The 18,169-nt window shown below is 36.9% G+C and overlaps 1 protein-coding gene across 12 annotated transcripts in view; it reads left to right on the top strand.

The window, feature by feature from the left end:
* LOC107514820 (serine/threonine-protein kinase Sgk3) overlaps positions 1–18,169 on the top strand; it is a 120,024-nt gene that overhangs the window by 14,793 nt on the left and 87,062 nt on the right. For 2 of the 12 annotated variants that reach the window (XM_036233288.1, XM_036233287.1), the window contains exon 3: positions 126–224. The exons of 1 other annotated variant lie outside the window; for it this stretch is intronic. The gene's annotated coding sequence lies outside the window, so the exon portion shown is untranslated. Of the gene's footprint in view, positions 1–125; positions 225–5,425; positions 5,535–7,366; positions 14,126–18,169 lie in introns of those variants that run through there. 9 more of the 12 variants (XM_016152920.2, XM_016152932.2, XM_036233292.1 and 6 more) reach the window with 8 other exon arrangements.

The following is an 18,169-nucleotide window of genomic DNA, read 5'->3' as shown; positions in this document are numbered from 1 at the left end:
TTCTTTTAATAATGAAAGCTAATGCTTATGTAGTGCTTGTTTTGGTGATGACTTATACATATTAACTCACTTAACCCTCAGAACAACCTAGCACGGTAGATATGATTATGTTCTCCATTTTACAGATGAGAAAATTGCCCCCCAGACATGTTAAATAACTTGCTCGGGGTGACGTGGCTGGCGATGGCAGAACTCCCTAAAGATCTTGAATACTTCGGTAGAAGGTAAAGTGGTTCCACAATTACTCCCCATTTCAGTACAAAGTATTGTATAGATTCTATTGAAAGGATCTGTTTTTACAAAATTAACCACATAGATGATCCCTATACTACATTAAACCACAATACACTGATGTCGGATGAAAGGGAGCTTCCTTTTGAGTGGAAAGCCCACCCTTCTCAGGACACCCCACAGAGCATGTGGGTGACTGACGGACACAGGACTCTATGAACATGGCGGTGCCGACATGTATGTTAAATGATAGAGCTAATTTCTTTCTTTTTAGAGAAAACAAATAGACATTGAGATAATTTCTTTCTGAACTGTAGCAGATTGTCTTGAGCACCCTCCACTCTGGATGTCTTTCGTCTTAACAAATATGATGAAATTCAGAATCACCCAGGAAAAATATAGTTTTGGTAAAATAGGTACAGAGGCAATAGGATAACCAAAAACCTCTTAAATATAATTCAAGAAATATATGTAGGCCAAACAAGCATTTAGAATTCACATTGTAAAATATAATAATGATAAGATGCATTTTTAAATAAGAATAATTCTAAGTTGCATTACAGGAGTGTGAATTGAAGAGCTGTGAGAGAGTTCTCTCACTATGCTAAAGACTTAACTTGATCCTTTATAGAGTTCCCTGTCTCATAGTGGGCACTCATCTAAAGAAAAATGGGGAGAATGTGGAAAGAATTTGTATGAGAGTCATAAAACATTAAAAAAAAAACTGTGAGAAATATTTAAAGAACTGAGGTTGTTTATTCTAAAAAGCCTAGGGAATTTAAGGGTCTTCCGGTATATAAAGAGTCATAATCCCCTAAAATCTATTTAAGTTTTTGACACATCTGGTTGAGCCAGACACAGATTCCTTAGAGATTTAGTTGAGGAAACAACAGCAACCAACCTCTTCAAGCCAGAGGCTATTAAGCCTTTGCGTTTGAAATTGGTTCAACCATTAATTGCACATAATTGGCAGTAAATAACTGAGTCACCAGATGACTAGTGTTTAAGAAAATTTATTATTCCCTACTGATAAGCAACTAAAATAATTATTCTCTTCAAAGTCCACCTCGTAGGTTTGAGCTCAGAGGCCTAATAGAATTCCCTGAGGAACACCGTCACTGCTGACATGACTTATGTAAATAAGTTATTGTCAGCTATTAACATAGTTTATGTACTCAATAGACTATCCAAATGAGACAGGAAAAAAGAGAGAAAATGAGAATAAAAGAAGGGGCAATTTATATTTTATTCTTCATAATAACTAGATCGGAAGATAATGAGAGTTCCTTAATAGGGAAGAATGATAGTTTTACTTTGGATAATTAATGGTCCTAGCAAAATTTAAAGTACTTTCTAGCAACTCTTTATCAAAAAGCTGATGCCAGCTGTTTAAGTGTTCTAATCTCCTGACACGGCCCTGTGGCTTTTCTCATGAGTCTAATAATATAGAAAGTGAGAAAGGCCTGTGATCTGAAAAGCCTTGTATTTGACCCTAGTGCAATCTTGCTTTAAAATAGAGCTTTCCCTTTATTACAAAATACACTTGAACTTTGGGCATTTCAGTTTTTAATTTGAACATGGCTAATTTGGCCTAAGAAAGATGTTGAACTTTGGGCCAGTCCCACCCCAACACACAAAATGAGTACTCTCTGAACCATTTTCTAGATCCAAGAAACATGTTAATTCTGTCCTGGGTTAAGGCAGTATAAACTGTTCTCAGTTTCAGTTCTCGTGAATATCTGAGTTTTTCTAACTATTCCTTGGGTTATTTTGTGTTTTAGTAAATGGTTTTGTTCAGAAAATTCAGTTAGTCACGCTATTTCTCCTATTCTCACTCATTTTTACAGCCGACTTTTCCTGTTAATTATCTTCTGAGCCGATTCATGGCTAGGACTATGCCTTAAAGTACCTTCTCAATAAAAATGGTTTTCTTTTTTTTTGAAGTTGTGGGATGCTGTGATTGTTATATCAACGGGTAAACATAGCTGGAAACTATAGCAACAACTCTTAATGTCTGACCCACTTAAGTGGATGAATCTGTAGTAGAATGAAGGAAAAGGTACTGTAAAAGCAGTGCAAATAATATGAATCAAAAACATCTTTGCTTTTGAAATCATGGCATTGGTAGCATTATTCTTAGTCTTGGCAATTTATCTGCTAAAGAACAAATATTATAATGAACACTGACCCTCAGTTCCATGACCAGCTGATTTATGAATAGATCATTCAGGTCCTGTGATTGCCATTTTATCAATTTTTCTTCCTAAAGGAAGTGATATTTTTTGTATTATAATGCTCTTCGACTCTTCCAAAGTTGCAATAAAGGAACTACAAGTAACAGAGGACTTTAGTATGATGTAAAAAGTCCTAATGATTCCATATTAGGCACAATTTTAAAAATTTTCCATTTTGAAAAGAGGATGCAAACCAAACACTTATCTCATTGGACTGTATTAATACTGTATTACCTGGTTAGGTAGTTTTTTTTTTTTTTTTTTTTTAATGTTTTGGTTAATAGTTTACAGTATTGCCAATCCCTTTTCTTAAATTCTGACTATAACTATATCTTAGTGTTTCTTTTGTTTTCCTGTTACTTTTAGGACATCTACAACAAAAACCAAAACTCTAAAATTTTATCCATTCTTTATACTAGTACAAATGAAATATAAAATATTGGCATTTGTGTAACTTTGTTAGAGATAATAATGATGATGGCAATAGCAGTCAACCAATACTATTCTGCTAAGTTCATTTGATCCTCATAGCAATTCCATGAGATAAGCACCGTTAATGCCTCTTTTACTGAGGAGAAAAAAGTGCTATTATCATCCTCATATTACTGATGAAATAAATGGTCAGAGAGGTGAAATAATTTTCCCAAAGCAGAAAGTGGCAGAGCCAGTACGTAAACCTGGGTCTGTCCAATTCCAAAGCTTGTGCTCATAATCTCTATATAATAGATAAAAGAGATGAACAAAATATTTTCCCTATCTGCATAAACAGAGTCATCTTTCTAAATAAAATATTAGAACCCATTGTCTAACGAAAAACTTTATTTAAAATTTTTTTATATGACAACTTATGCAGGCATAAACGTCAACTAGACATTTAGCTGAATATTCAATAACTTTTCTTTTACAGTATAAACTTAAAAGAAACTGGAAACATAATGGCAAATAGGGATATGATCTATATCTATAGGTGAATATGTTAATCAAAGAGATCGACCTTAAAGTGTGCCCTTAAAATGAATTTTAAGTGAAAAAACACTTTAATAGTTTCTGAATATATTAATCTCCTCTAGTATTCTGAGAAATCAAGGTATTAAATTACAGCTCTCAGATTATAAAGGCAAAATATCCAACCTCTTATCAGTTGAATGTGGCTCATTCATCTTGTCTTAAAATATTTGTGGGATATTGTGGTGGCAGTAGTGTGTGTGTGTGTGTGTGTGTGTGTGTGTGTGTGTGTGTGTGTGTTGGGGGGGCTGTGAATGGTGTGGGTGTGGATATGGGTGTGTGTTCTTCACAGCAGGAGGACACATTTATCTTGGAAATGTAATGGTTCCCAGATGTTTGTTTTTCAAAAGGAAATAAAAAAGAAAAAAGGTTGAAATGTGGTGATAGACAGGTATTTATCCCTGAAGCAAGAATGATGTCATTCTGCTTAGAGTTTATTGACACAAAACTTCTTTTGGCTGAGAAAATTTTCAGCTCTGTGAATATGGCTTTAATTAAGAGATACACTGATTTTATTTCAAAAGAGGAACTTTTTTAGCTTCTTTGTGCACTATTGTGTGGATTGCTGTTTGTGGATCACAGTGAAAATGTGTAAAGGACCATTGGCAACATGTTGATTTGTATCTACTGTATTTCATTTCCATTTCCGCATGCTACTGAACATCAGTGTTTAGAAAGTTCTGTAAGACTGGTATTTTGAAATATAAAAGTGTTGAATTCACATCCATATTTTAAAAAGAAGAATGCCACGTGATGGTAACTGACATTAAAAATAAATATTCTAACCTTTACCTGTGGGGCTAAATTTTTAAATATCATCTTAATATGTAAGGAAACATCTCTTGAATTTAGGGAAGCCACACATAAATCGCAGTTCTTCTAATTACCTTTGGAAGTTTATTCGTTCATAGATTTGTAGCAAATCTCTAGAACCATATCTGAAGTATAGGCAATTGCCTCAAAATCTGAAGCACGATATGCACATGGGAATCTTTAAATGGTTAAGTCTACAGTTTATACCCGATAAAACTTACAGTAGTGTTGTGGGGCAAAAACTTTCCCCAAATCCACTGTACTTCACAATCTCAACCACTTTACTCTGCATCCATTGAATCATGTAATTTTTAGTTCTCCATTCACCTCCTGTACTCTCCTTATGTGGAAAAAAAGGCAAATAGGTCGGTCTAAAACGCAACCTCTACATTTAAGGAATAAGAAAGCAATGCGAAGGTGTAAAGTGTGCCCTCAGCTGACTTGGAGATTAATGGGAATTAAAAAAAAAAAAAAACAAGACAAAAAATCCGAGAGTTAGTACATCTGAAAAGACATGTGGAAAGGAAATTTCTCTATTTGTGATCGCCCTCCCTTATGTATAAACACAAAGGCCGAAACTTCGTTGATGAAAAAGTAGAAAACTTCAGATAACGCTAAATGAAGCAGAGTTGTTGTCTAGATTTACTGGATACTTATTTGACTTTCCAGTTTACACTAAGCCACAGGCCCACCAGGCCGCCCCAGGGTGGTTCTGTCCCTCTGGCGGCGCAGCGGTCCTACTCTCCGCACACATGGGAGACACTTCGTGGCTCCTGGGCCCCGGGGCAGCGGTCATGAGCAGCTGAGCAGCGGGAAACACCGAAGAGTCCCAGCCTCGGGACGGGATCCACTGCTGTCCCCTGAACTTTGCGCGCACGGCGGGGCGGGGACCCGGGCTTTCGAGGGGGTCCTGGGGGAAGAGAGAGCAGCAGACAGAGACGGTTTGCGCGGCAGGCCGAGCAGGGGCTGCCCAGCCTGCGGATCCTGCCCGCCGCCCCCGGGCTCGGCGCGGGCGCCTTCCCGGCGCGCGGCCGGCCGCCCACCCGGCTGTCCCCGGCCGCCCCGCGCGCCCTGCGGGAGGAGCCGCGGCCGCCCACCCGGCTGTCCCCGGCCGCCCCGCGCGCCCTGCGGGAGGAGCCGCGGCCGCCGTGACGCGTCAGGGAGGAAACGCCGGCGGCCCTGCGGGGAAGGAGGAAGCGCGAGTGCGCTCGGCTCCGCGCCCGCCGCGCCGGGAGGCAGCACCGGCGGCCGGTAGGTGCGGGGCCGCCGGCACCCGAGACGGGGGCGCGGGCGTGGGGTCCGCGCGCGTCTGGGCCGCGGTCGGAGCCCCCGGGCGGGCGCGACCGGGCGGGGCGAGGGGTGCGCGGGCCTCGGCTGCTGCCCCTCCTCGGGGCAGACGTGCCTTCCCGGGTACCCTGGCAGGTCCCCCACCCTCAGCCCGACCCCGAGAGTTTGTGCTCTTTGTTTCCCCGAGGTGAATTCGGATTCTGCTTTATGATCCCTAAACTCCGGAGCGGTGTGGGTGGACGGACAGTGTTGATTAACCCGTGCGCAGCTTCGGGGCGCGGAGGAGCAGGGAACCCGGAGGGAGGGGGACCCCCCACCTGTGGCGGAAAGTGGTCGCGGGTCACCTGCGAGGATCGGGGACCGAGGAGGCCTCGGTCGTGGAGGGCACGGGAATCATTAACCTATTGTCAGCGGACCTGTATGTAGTCTGACACTTTAATGCGTCGCTACCCTTTAAGTTGTCTGTGATTTGAACCCTTTCTGTCTCCTCGAGTGCACTTAGCTCTATCAGTTCCCACAGTTTTAGCATTAGTACGTACCATCTAGAGATGCTTGGAGATACTTAGATTTTGTCATTTTTCGTTATGGGTACTTGGAAAGAGAAAAGAGAAAGCATTTTGCACAGTGATTTCTGAACCATGACTAGAATTTCAGTCCTGTCCAAAAGACTGTATAGGGTACACTTGAGATGCAGAAATAAATTCAGGGCACTAAAGTTTCCAAATTTTTATCAAGGTAAAAAATATTACACTGTTGTATGTTTTGATTCTCTGCTTCGTCACTAGATTGAGGAGTCACTCAGCCAATCCGGAATGTGCTTTATTTATTTAACAAACACCTCTTACTATGTTCTGGGCTCCTTCTAAGTGTTTACAAATATTAACTCAGATTGTTAACTCAAAATATTAAATTACAGCGGCTCTAGCAATGAAGAGGCTGTGAGTACTTCCGTTTCCCAATCTCATTGCAAGAGCTAGAGACATGGGAGGAAGTTTCAGGCATGTTTTAGGACTGCGTGTGCCTTCTGCGCCTCTTGGCTACCACCCCTGTAGGACATTAGCTGCCACCCCTCCACTCCCTGGGGGAAGGGTGTCAGGAGCTACCCCCCTCTTGGGCCCCTGCCCTGCAGCTCTTGGCCACATCCTTAGCATCTCTGTAAGATCGGCTTTCTCATCCGCCATGGTGCACATGTTAGCTAATACTGGAGAGAGAGACCAGAACTTCCCCCTTTCTTCAACTGCCACTGCGTGGAGCCTAATTTTGTTTTTAAAAGCTTTATTCCTAATCTGTTTGACAATTGATGTGACCATAGGTTAGATTTAAGGGTCAGATTGAAGGTGGAAATGTACTACAAAATAGAACGTTTTTAACCTCGTAGGTGTCCATTTTGTGATTTGCAAATACAAAGAATATTTTTCCAGAATTAAAATGCCCTCTAAAGGAGTGTCTTGGCCTGATGGCCAGATTAATGAATAAAAATAGACATAGTTCTTGTCTTTATGATGATTATGAATATAATGTCAAAATCTACATTTCATCTTAGCTTGCTTTCATATATTTAAATTTCCAGGGAGATAATTAAATGAGACTGTAAAGCTTTATTTAATAGGATTATCAAGAGTCTCCTGGAAGCAAGGAAGCCTCACTTTTCTCTGACATAATTAATGGCTTTCATGAACTCAGTTCAGACAGATGACAACTAACATTTTCATGGTTTACAGAGTGCTACCAGACATACTTATTTGCTCTTCAGAGACATAAGGTTGGTAGCCACTTTTTATTCCTATTTTTAACAGATGAGGAAACTGAGGCATAGAAATGTTGAAAAGCTGAACCGCTGGTAAGAAGCAGAACTTGAATATAGAGCAGGTATGTGGACAGTGCCTGGGACGTGCCATCCTGTAATAAACATTTGTGGAATGAGTAACTCCAAATGACTTCAGATTTCTTGCTCTTTTAAAACATATACCTCTCTAATACCATAATTGATTTGTGCCTAAAAGATTTCCACGCCTAATCCAATGTTTTCCTGTTATTTTAAACAGTATCTAATATTTTCTCCAAAAGGGATGAGAATGCCCTTTAGACTCATTTCTTAGGATTTATCATCATTGTTTTTTGAAAAAGCACATAGCTTCCTTGGTTATTTTTTCTCTCTCAAATGTCCTACTTGTTCCCTCTGCATTGGAGAGTTTAAAATGGACACATGGTTCTAGTGTTTGTATTGACTGCTTTCTTGTCCCTTTCTGCTTGCTCACTAAAGGCCATTTTTAAGGACTACAGATCACTATAGGTATTCAATGTCAGTCAACTCAATTAAGCTATTTGGAATTATGATCAGGTTCAAGCACAATGAATGGTTCTAAGTATTTTAAATTTTTTTTGAAGCGTCTGACTTTACTGTGTTTTTTGAAATGTTGCAATTACTTAAGTATAAAGGGTCTTTAGAAAAAACCCTCAGCTGTTGATCTACTTCAAGCATAAACTCTCTGTATTCTAAAGTATATGATGTCCGGATGGAAAACCTTCAAGTAGAGAGGAAAATATGGCCATTACCTAGTGGGAGAAATTGAAAAAGGAAAAATGAGAGATGGGGGTGGCCTTCCCCATAAGGGGTATTAGGTGATAAGAAACCCTAAATGAAGCCAGACTGAGTCATCTGCCTGTCAACATTCTTCTGTGTGGGGGTGGAATAAAAATTCTTTTGAAACCTGCCTTGTTTCAGAAACCACTTTACCTTTTCCAATCCTCGTGTTTTCTCTCTTCCTTTTTTGAAATTCATGTAAATTACTGACTAAACTGCTGATTCATGAAACTCAAATTATGTAACGTGTTATTCCTGACAGAAAAACAGCTCGCGCATTATTTTAAGGGATTCGATGTCTCTGTTTTTCTTTACCTACTCTATTCCTTACCGTGGCATCTTTGTTGTCATTTCACTTTTTCTTTTTCCATTTCATGGGGAAAAAAAGCGGTAGTAAATCTAAGAGATACCGATTCCACATCTTGTAGTTCACGTCAAAGTAATTTTAACTCTGTACTGACTTTGAGTTAATTGTCATTGTGGAGGAAGACAGCATGGAAATCAGATGTTGAAGGCTGATTCAGAATATTAACCAGTAAAACTTTTATTGCCTGTTTGAAGCCGAGGGAGTTTTCAGAGGGAATTAGGGCAGTGTATGTCACCTTGCCCTTGTCCAGTTTCTCAGGGCTTTTCCTATTTCTCTTGGGGTCTGAAAACTTGCCTTAGTTTATCTCCTTGTAGCCACTAATTCTGATATTCAGAATCAAAAATCTGTTTGCCTTGGAGAAGGGTGGTGAGTGAGTGACAGAAGGATGATTAGGGGGATTGTGAATTGTCGTAGGGTGAGAAATTGATAATATGTACAAAGGAAGATAGAAGTGTGAGTCAGGTAAGAGATGTTAGTGAGACCTTAGGGAGAAGGATTCACCCAGAGGGCTGCTCTGCCTCTCCCACTGGGACTGTAAATATAGCGAAGACCTGTATGGGACTCAAAGAAAGTCTGAGAAGGATTAGCAACATCTATTAGCATATGATATTGGAAGGCAGAGTTCCTTTGTATGACCAAGTATAGAAGTGTCGTTATAATTGTTTCCTCAAGCCACAAAATGAGTCTGTTTGCAGGTAATTAAAATGTAGAGAGCTGATTTCTGGATTTTAACTTGAGAGTAAGAATGATTTGACAGGCTTTTGGTTAAGTAAAGGTCTGGATTTTGTACCCTTTTAAAGACTTCTCTTTTTTGAGAATGCCTATAGTATTGAGATAATGTCATTCTTTTTTTACTGTTTTGTGATTTTAAATAAATGACACTATGTTTACATAGCATATGGTAATGAACATGATTGAGATTAATGGCTTCCATTCAGATTCCTAATGCATTTGCTATGCCAGTCAATACCAGACATTTTTTTTCCTATAGGTAAAATGGTTTTGTATATAATATATTCATATACAAAATCAGACTCATTAATGGACTAGCCAGTCTAGACTACTGGATGAAACGTCCTCAAGTTCAGTAGGGATTCACTAGGACTTGACCACTTGTTTGCTTGAGTTCAAAAATGAGAAGGAACTATATTACTCTAGTTATTTATGTCCTCATTTTTAAAATAAAAAATAGGTTAAAGCTAACTTTAAATGCTCTGGTTCCCAACTCAGCATCCACATAGGCAGACATACAGATAAGACCACTGTTAAGACTGTGTAATCTAATGTACATGCATATTATATAGATAACCAGCTAAAAGAGACTACAGGAACCATATCCTGAGTTGCCAGAGAAAACGCTATATGTCATCTTTTTTCTCGTTTTTATTTTAGTTTTGTTTCTCATATTTTCTAAATATTATTTTTAATTACAAAGGAATATGCATGCCCTTAAATTTAAACAGTTGAGAAGCATATGAAGTAAAAAATAAGTTCTCTCTGCTCTAATCTTACCCATGAAGATAACCAATGCTAAATTATTATATCCTTCTAGACTTTTCCCCATGCTTATATAAATCTGTATATCTATAAATGTACATGGAGTTTTTCGAAAATGGGAATCATTCTGCACAATTTATTCTTTTGTTTATTTTTTTAACACTTTATCATGGACATATATTGATCTACATCATTAGTTTTGGCAGCTGCGTAATATTCCACTTTGTTGTTAATAAATTATTCATTTTCTATTTCTATTACATGTTCACTCTTTTGTATCTTTTAAAATATGTTTAAATCATCAAGTAATACATTTTTAAAGAAGAATTAAAAAGAAAATAGGAATCACCAGTAAACCTACTAATCATTAATAATCGCTATTAGCATTTTAAAATATATCTTTCTAAACTTTTATTTGTGCATATCCATATTTCAAAGCCATTTGAAATAATTTCTCGTATAAAGGCTTGCTTTGTTGGAGAATCATGTTTATGTGGCCAATGAACGTCATTCATTCCATGCACTTTTAAACCAGTTATTTTACTGTGTTTTCCTGGCCACCTGCCATACCCCAAACCTGGATAACACTCTTGGAAATTTATACTACTGCTCATAAAAGGAATGAGGTGAGGGTGTGTGGATGGCCTGACAGATCCATCCAAATCAGCATAATGGAAGTCAACATTTGTATTTTAAGTACACCTAAAATGTAAGTTATTTAAGAAGTAACAGAATATAAGCATATAATTGGTTGTGATCACTAAAGAAGATGCAGAAATTATAGACCTGAATCAAGGAAAAGGTGTTGAATTTAGTTAAAAATCAGAACAGCTGAACTTAACATGTTTTGAAATAATCTAATGATAATTGGTTTAACAAAGCTCCCACCAATGGTAGAAATAGGTGGCCTTGACATTTCTTGTGATCCTGTTATAGGATCTCAAGAGTTAGTAATACTCGACTTAGTATATTTCATGTTACTTACGCCATCAGTTTTTCCAGACAGCGTCTGTCTGGGCTAACATCCTCCCACCCCCTTTTTTTCTCCCACTGCGCATGTGCGCAAGCTATTGCCCACAGTTTACTCCCGTATCCTTTTGTGGCCTTACCCACTTCCTGAGAGTTTTGTAGCGCGTTTTACCATATTCCTTTTTCCTCTTTCAGCTTTTGCTTTAAGAAATTTTTTCTATGTCCTTTATATATCCCACTCCTTCATTATGATCTTGAGCAAAAAAAGATACTAATCATGGTAGTGCAGTTAAAAACAAGCTTTTAATAAGGAAAAGGGAAGCTTTTAGTTTGGGAGGAAAGGTGGACATTATAAAGAACTAGTGGTTTCAACCTTCAAAGCCCTTGAGAATACCCAGTAATTCCTTTCAGAATTTCCACAGACATCTCCACCCACCCCCTCTTCTCTAAGTATGCTTTTTTTTTTTTCTTAAGCACTGGCATGTACAATAAAATTTAAAACTGTTTATATACTTTTTGTTCATGTCATTGCTATAGCATTGTTTGGTGATTTTTTTTTTTTTCTCCAATGAAGATGTTAGCTGTATTATGGATTGAGTAGAGAGAGTTTTGGTCTTAAAGCTAACACCTAGATGAGACCACTGTTCCCTTCAGAAAATATATCCAAAGTTCCAAATATGTGTTTTAAAAACAACCTGTTTAGGAGTTGAAGACTAAGAAGGCTGTCTTAAACCAAAGATTAGCAATCTTTGAGAAGCGGTGTGTCAAGATTCCAAACCCTTTCTTTTTAGATTTTCATCAGCAGAGATATGTGTTGGTGAGAAGCATGGATCAGCCTTCCCTTCTTGGGAATTAGAGAAGAAGCTATTCAGGAAATGTTTGGTTGCTCTGTAGACTCTCACAGAGAGGTAGAGGTGGAGGACCAGGCCTGGGTAGCTGACTTCATACCAATTTCAGCTCACCCATGAAGGTGCTTGGGCCAGACACCAGGAGCTCTACACCAAGACATAGCTACTTAAGCTGCACTGAGACTAAAGGCCTATTTTTTCATCAATATTAATGAAAAAGGTTTTGAAAAGATATTTTTATTCAGCCTCCAGACAACATGGTGCTAAAATTCATGACGGCTTGAATTTGGAAATTCTATATTATTTGCTATTTGAACTGGGACCATTGTGAATAAACAATCAGAAGTTAAGACTTTGCTATGATTTAAAAGAAAATGGTTCTTAGTTTTGTAGTTTTAAGTGTATATAATAGTGCATAGTTGACATTTTAGTCCATTCTGACACAAGAACCTGTCTCTTTTTTTTAACTGTTCACCTTTTACCCCTACTTTCTCTTCTCATGAACATTTGGTTTAATTATTTTTGCCTTCAAGGAAATTATTATTTTTTATTAATGAAAGATAAGACACATCAGTGTTTTCTAAGAGAAGAATTTAAAGAGATTTACAAGACTGTGGGCACTCTTCCCCTTGAACTTAGCATCCCCCTTAGAGTTCCTTTATTTCTGATTCCCACTCAAATCAACATCGTTTATTTCTTTTCCTCTTAAAAATCTGCTCAAGTGTGAACAAAAGTTCCTGTCCCACTGAATTTGTTTGTTACTTTCATTGGACATTTTAGGATTAGAAATTTGCCTTTGAAATGCAGAACAATATGGATCAATTGCTACCTCTAGGTAGAAAAACAAGGAAAAAATAAAAATATAGTTTTGCTTTGTTTGTCTAAGCATAAAGATACTCTGGAAGGATACTTAAAAAATTAAGTGTTTATCTGTTCGGGATTGGGTGATGAGAATTAGGTGGATAGGGACAGGATGGGAAGCAGATTTTTTACTGAATCTCTTATATTTTCTTGGTTTTTGAACTGTGTGAATATGTAGACCATTGTAAAGTAATTTTAAAAATCATGCTTGTGAGTTCTTGATTAAAAAAAATAGACCTCTGTATTTCCGTTGTCCGCTTTTCATATGTCTTTAGCAAAGTTATTGTTTCTAATCTTTTTTGAAAGAATGCATGTGTATTCTGATCTCAAAGGACTAATAGTGTTTTGCAGGCATCTTGACCTGGCTTTGTTCTCTTCAAGTGCTATGACTAGGATTCATCATGAAGATTTCCCTTGGCAAATTCTGATCCTGCAAATAAGGCCAAGCCTTAAGTTGTTGTTGGCTTATTCAAAGAATCTTTTAACTGAAATTATCTGCAGTATTTTGCCAACAGGATACTCAACTGTTTCCTAATAAAACTGTTAGACAGAACCAACCTAATCAGCACAAAGTTAGTTGGTATTTTTCCCCATGGTATCTAGCATCTTATCACCATGTTGTAATTTACCTGCTGAATATTATATGACTTAGAAAATAAAGGTTGGTTTACTTTTAGGTAATTCTGCTCTTTTCAGTACACGTTAAGCCAAATAGTTTAGTGGTTTTTGTCATTTGGACCTGTATTTTACCCTGAGGAGAGCAAAGAGTAAAGAACTAATATTGAGTACCTACCATGTGCTGGGTGCTTTGGAGACATTATTTTATTAAATACTCATAATAACTCTGTGGGGTAGGTATGTAGTTTTATAGATGAGCAAATTGGGGCTCAGCGAAGTTTTGAAGGTAGCGGTATGTGGCCAACAGGTCTGAACAGGTCTGCCTTGAGCCTTTGAGAAGAGGATAAGGCTGACTCTTCTCAAAGCCCCTCCTCAGAAAGAATAGGCAGAATTGATCATTACAGATAACTCAGATTACCATTTGCTGATGAGGCAGTAGTCAAATGAGTTTGAAAACTGGCTTTTCATTTTTACTTTATTATTCTGAGATTATATTAATGTTGTAACCTAGAAACCGCTGCCAGGCTTTAGGAAGAAAGCTGACTGAAGGCGTTTTAAGTATTATATATGTCTTGCCTAATAGAAAAGGGCTTAAAATTCTATATTTAAATTTTTGAACCTACAGGATTTAAATATCTTATGTCATCTGCAGAGCTGTCACATTCCTGTTAGCAACCACTGTCCAACTCTGACAAATGCCGTTGTCATATTCTAAAATCCCTGAACAATGATAACCAGCACCACTGATGTTAATGCTTCAAAATAGAGTGATCAGCAGGTGCAGATTCCGGGACGAGCTCTTGCTAACCAGGTAAGAATGAAAGAACATTTTAGGTTTGAATTCTTACGATTCTATTATCGAATAAAATGGACTTTTAGGTTGTTTGTACTTTTTGGCAATTAAGAATCATGGTGCTGCGAATATTTATTTGCAAGTTTTTATGCAGACAAATGTTTTCATTTTTCTTGGGTGTATACCTGGGAGCAGAATTGCTAGGTCATATGGTAATTCTGTTTAACTTTTCGAGGAATTGACAAACCATATTTCAGTGTCTGCACCATTTTACAATCAGATCAATAATATGTGAGAGTTCATATTTCTTCACATCCTCACCAACACTTGTCTGTCTTTTTTATTTTAGTCATTTTAGTGGGTGTGAAGTGATATCTCAATTGAGGTTTCGATGTGAATTTCCCTAATAGCTAGTGAAGCTGAACATCTTTTTGTGTTTTTGTTGACTATTTGTATGTTTTCTTTGGAGAAATGTTTTTTTTTCAGGTTCTTTGCCCATTTTTAAGTTGGGTTATTTGTCTTTTTTGTTGAATCGTAAGAGTTCTTATATATTATAGATGCACATTACTTATCAGATATATGATTCACAAATTTTTCTCCCATTCTGTGGTTTTTCTTTTTTACTTTCTTTATGGTTTTCCTTGAAGCACAAAAGTTTTTAATCTTGACGAAATCCAATTTCTCTCTTTTTTCTTTTTTCACTTGTGCTTTTGGCGTCATATCATCTAAGAAATTAGTGCCTATCCAGTCTTCCCAGCACCGTTTGTTGAAAAGACTGTCTTTTCCCCATTGAATTATCTTGGCATCCAAGTCAAAAATCAATTGACCATAAATGTAAAGGGTTACTTCTGTACTCTCGATTCTAATTTGTTCATTTATCTCTCTTAATGCTGGTGTCACACTGCCTTAATTAGCTTAGTGTGGCCCTGTAGTAAGTTTTGAAATGTGAGTCCTCCAATTTTGTTGTTCTGGTTTCAGTATTGCTGTATTTGGGGTCCACTGCTTTTCCATATCAATTTCAGGATTGGGTTGTTAATTTATGAAAGAATGGCAACTGGGATTTTGATAGGGATTTCACTGAATCTGTAGATTGCTTTGGAGAGTATCTCCATCTTAACTATATTTAGTCCTCAGATCCATGAGCATGGATTGTTGTTTCATTTATTAAGGTCTTCTATAATTTCTTCCAACAAAATTTTATAGTTTTCAGTGTACAAGTCTTGTACTTCTTTTGTTAAAATCGATTCCTAAGTATTCTTTTTGATAGTATTGTAAATGGAATTTTTTTCTTAATTTATGTTTACTCACCTTTACTGTATAGAAACACAATCGATTTTTTAAATTGAGATATAACTGAAATTATATTAGTACAATTTTTGAATACTGATCTTATATTCTTCAGTCTCGCTGAACTTATTTATTAGCTTGAATAGTTTTTTGATGGAGTCATTAGCATTTTCTATGTACAAGATTGTATCATCCGCACATAGCAATAGTTCTGCTTCTATGCCTTTTATAACTTTTTTCCTTGCCTAATTACTCTAGTTAGAACCTCCAGTACAATGTTGAATAAAAGTGAAGAGAGCCGATATTCTTGTCTTATTCCTGATCTCAAGGGAAGAGCGTTCAGTCTTTCTTTGTTTCATGTGATGTTAGCAGTGGGTTTTAAATAAATGCCCTTTATTAACTTGAGGACATTCTCTTCTAGTCTTTAGTTTGGTGTGTGTGTGTGTGTGTGTGTTTAACATTAAAGAGTATTTGATTTTATCAAATGCCCTTTCTATATTTATTGAATTGAACATGTGGTTTTGTCCTTTATTAGTAGAGTGTATTAATACACTGATTGGTTTTCAGATGTTAAACCAATTTTATATTCCTAGGATAAATTGCATTTAGTCATGGTATATAATAATCCTTTGTACATGTTGCTGGATTTGGTTTGCTGGTAGTTCATTGAGAATTTTTGCATCTATATTGATTTATAATTTTCTTGTGGTATATTCATTTGGTTTTTGTATCAGGATAATACTAGCCTCATTGAATGAGTTTCCTCCTCTTTTTTGGTGGGGGAGGGAACAGATTTTTGTGAAGGATTGGTATTAACTCTTCTTTAAACATTTGGTGGAATTCACCAATAAAGCCATCTGGGCCTACGCTTTTCTTTGTGGGAAGTAAGGTTTCTTTGTTTTGTTTTGTTCACTTACTAATTCAGTCTCTTTATTTGTTGTATATCTACTCAGATAGTTTCTATTTTTAAGTTAGTTTTGGAAGTTTTGTCCTCTTAGAAATTTGTCCGTTCGATCTAGGTTATTTAATTTGTTGGCGTACAAATTGTTTGTAGTGTTCTCTTAAAATTTTTCTCACTTCTGTGAGGTTGGTAGTAATGTTCCTTCTTTCACTCTTAATTTTAGTAATGAGTCTTCCTACTTTTATTTTTGATTAGTCTAGCTAAAGTTTTACGAATTTTGTCAATTTTTTCAAAGAACCAGCATTCGATTTCATTGCACTGTTGTTTTTCTCGTCTCTGTTTCATGGATATCTGCTGTAATTATTATTATTTCCTTCTGCTTGTTTCGGGTTTAGCTTGCTCTTCTTTTTCTAGTTTCTTAGGTTGAATGAAGGTTAAGCTGTAGGTTTGAGATTTTTTTAAATATAGGCATTCAGAGCCATAAAATTCCTTCCAAACATTACATTAGCTGAATTCTAGAAGTTTTGGTATGTTGTGTTTTCATTTTCATTTATCTGAAAGTATTTCCCAATTATCTTGTGATTTATTCTTTGACCCATTAGTTACTTAAGAGTGTGTTGTTTAATTTCTACATATTTGTGAATTTAGTAAATTTCCATTTGTTATTGCTTTCTAATTTAAACCCATTATTGTCTGAGAACATACTTTTTATGACTTCTGTCCTTTTAAATTTAATGAGGCTTTCTTATGGCTTAATATGTGGGCTATCCTAGAGAATGTTCCATGCAGAGAATATATATTTTGCTCTTGTTGAATGGATGTTCTACAGATGTCTGTTAGATCTAGTTGGTTTATAATGTTATTCACACCTTTGCCTTTCTTGTTGACCTTCTGCCTAGTTCTTCCCCTTAATGCTTTTAAAACATTATTTTAATATTTCATATTAGTATAAATGTGAAAATTTGCTATCAAGATGAAAGACTCAAATGCAAAAATAATGTTTTAGTGGGCTATTTAAACAAGATTAAAATATAGATGCAAAAATTATTTACTTTCATTACTTTTGAATGTTAAAATTTAAATATAACAAATTCAGTGCTGTTTTCTCAGGTTCACAATTTTTTTTTGTGTCTGTGTGGTAGGATTTGCTAGTAAAGTGCACTGAAATGTTTTTCAAACATTATTGACACTCATGTCAACTAAAGTAACATTCCTATTTGATCAACTTATTTGTTGGGAATTAGAAGTTTATTTGCTAACGTGAGGTTGAAATGACAATTGGAAAAATATAACACATAGCACCATATGGTTACATTTTCTGTCTTGTTTTTCATGGTGACATTATTTGATCTGCACCTACAAGAATTCTATGAAATGCACATTTCAAAATTTGCAGTGTTAGAAAGGCCATATGAGAGTTAGTTAGTAGAGGCATTTAAATTATAGCACTGTATTATAGGGAAGCACAATTTGCCACGCAGAAATGTGTCTCTCTAGCAAGTGGATTATTTTATTTTTAGGAAACAAAAGATTTAGGAAGGACCTTTGACCTTCACTTTAACTGTCTAAAAGAATTTAGATAGGGTGCCTATAATAGGGAATAGAGGTAGTATTAGAGATATCGACAAAGAATATGGTCTGGGTGTGTTGGGGAAACTCAGTGGGGCCCAGAGACCAGACTCTAGCTCTGTATCCCATTGTTAAAGATGGCCCAGCACACATTTTTTTACCAAACATTTACTTCTCTATCTCCATGTGAATTGTCTTCCTCCCCTTCGAAGTTCTAAAACCACTATGAGCTCCTCCTTAGCTCAAGATGGCATATAGGCCTCAAATGCCCACATTTCCCTTAGGCCCCCTAGTCTTATGGAACC

This window comes from Rousettus aegyptiacus, unplaced genomic scaffold (genome assembly GCF_014176215.1).
Source record: "Rousettus aegyptiacus isolate mRouAeg1 unplaced genomic scaffold, mRouAeg1.p scaffold_m13_p_15, whole genome shotgun sequence".
Classification (NCBI taxonomy): domain Eukaryota; kingdom Metazoa; phylum Chordata; class Mammalia; order Chiroptera; family Pteropodidae; genus Rousettus; species Rousettus aegyptiacus.
This window is presented reverse-complemented; position numbering and strand designations above follow the sequence as displayed.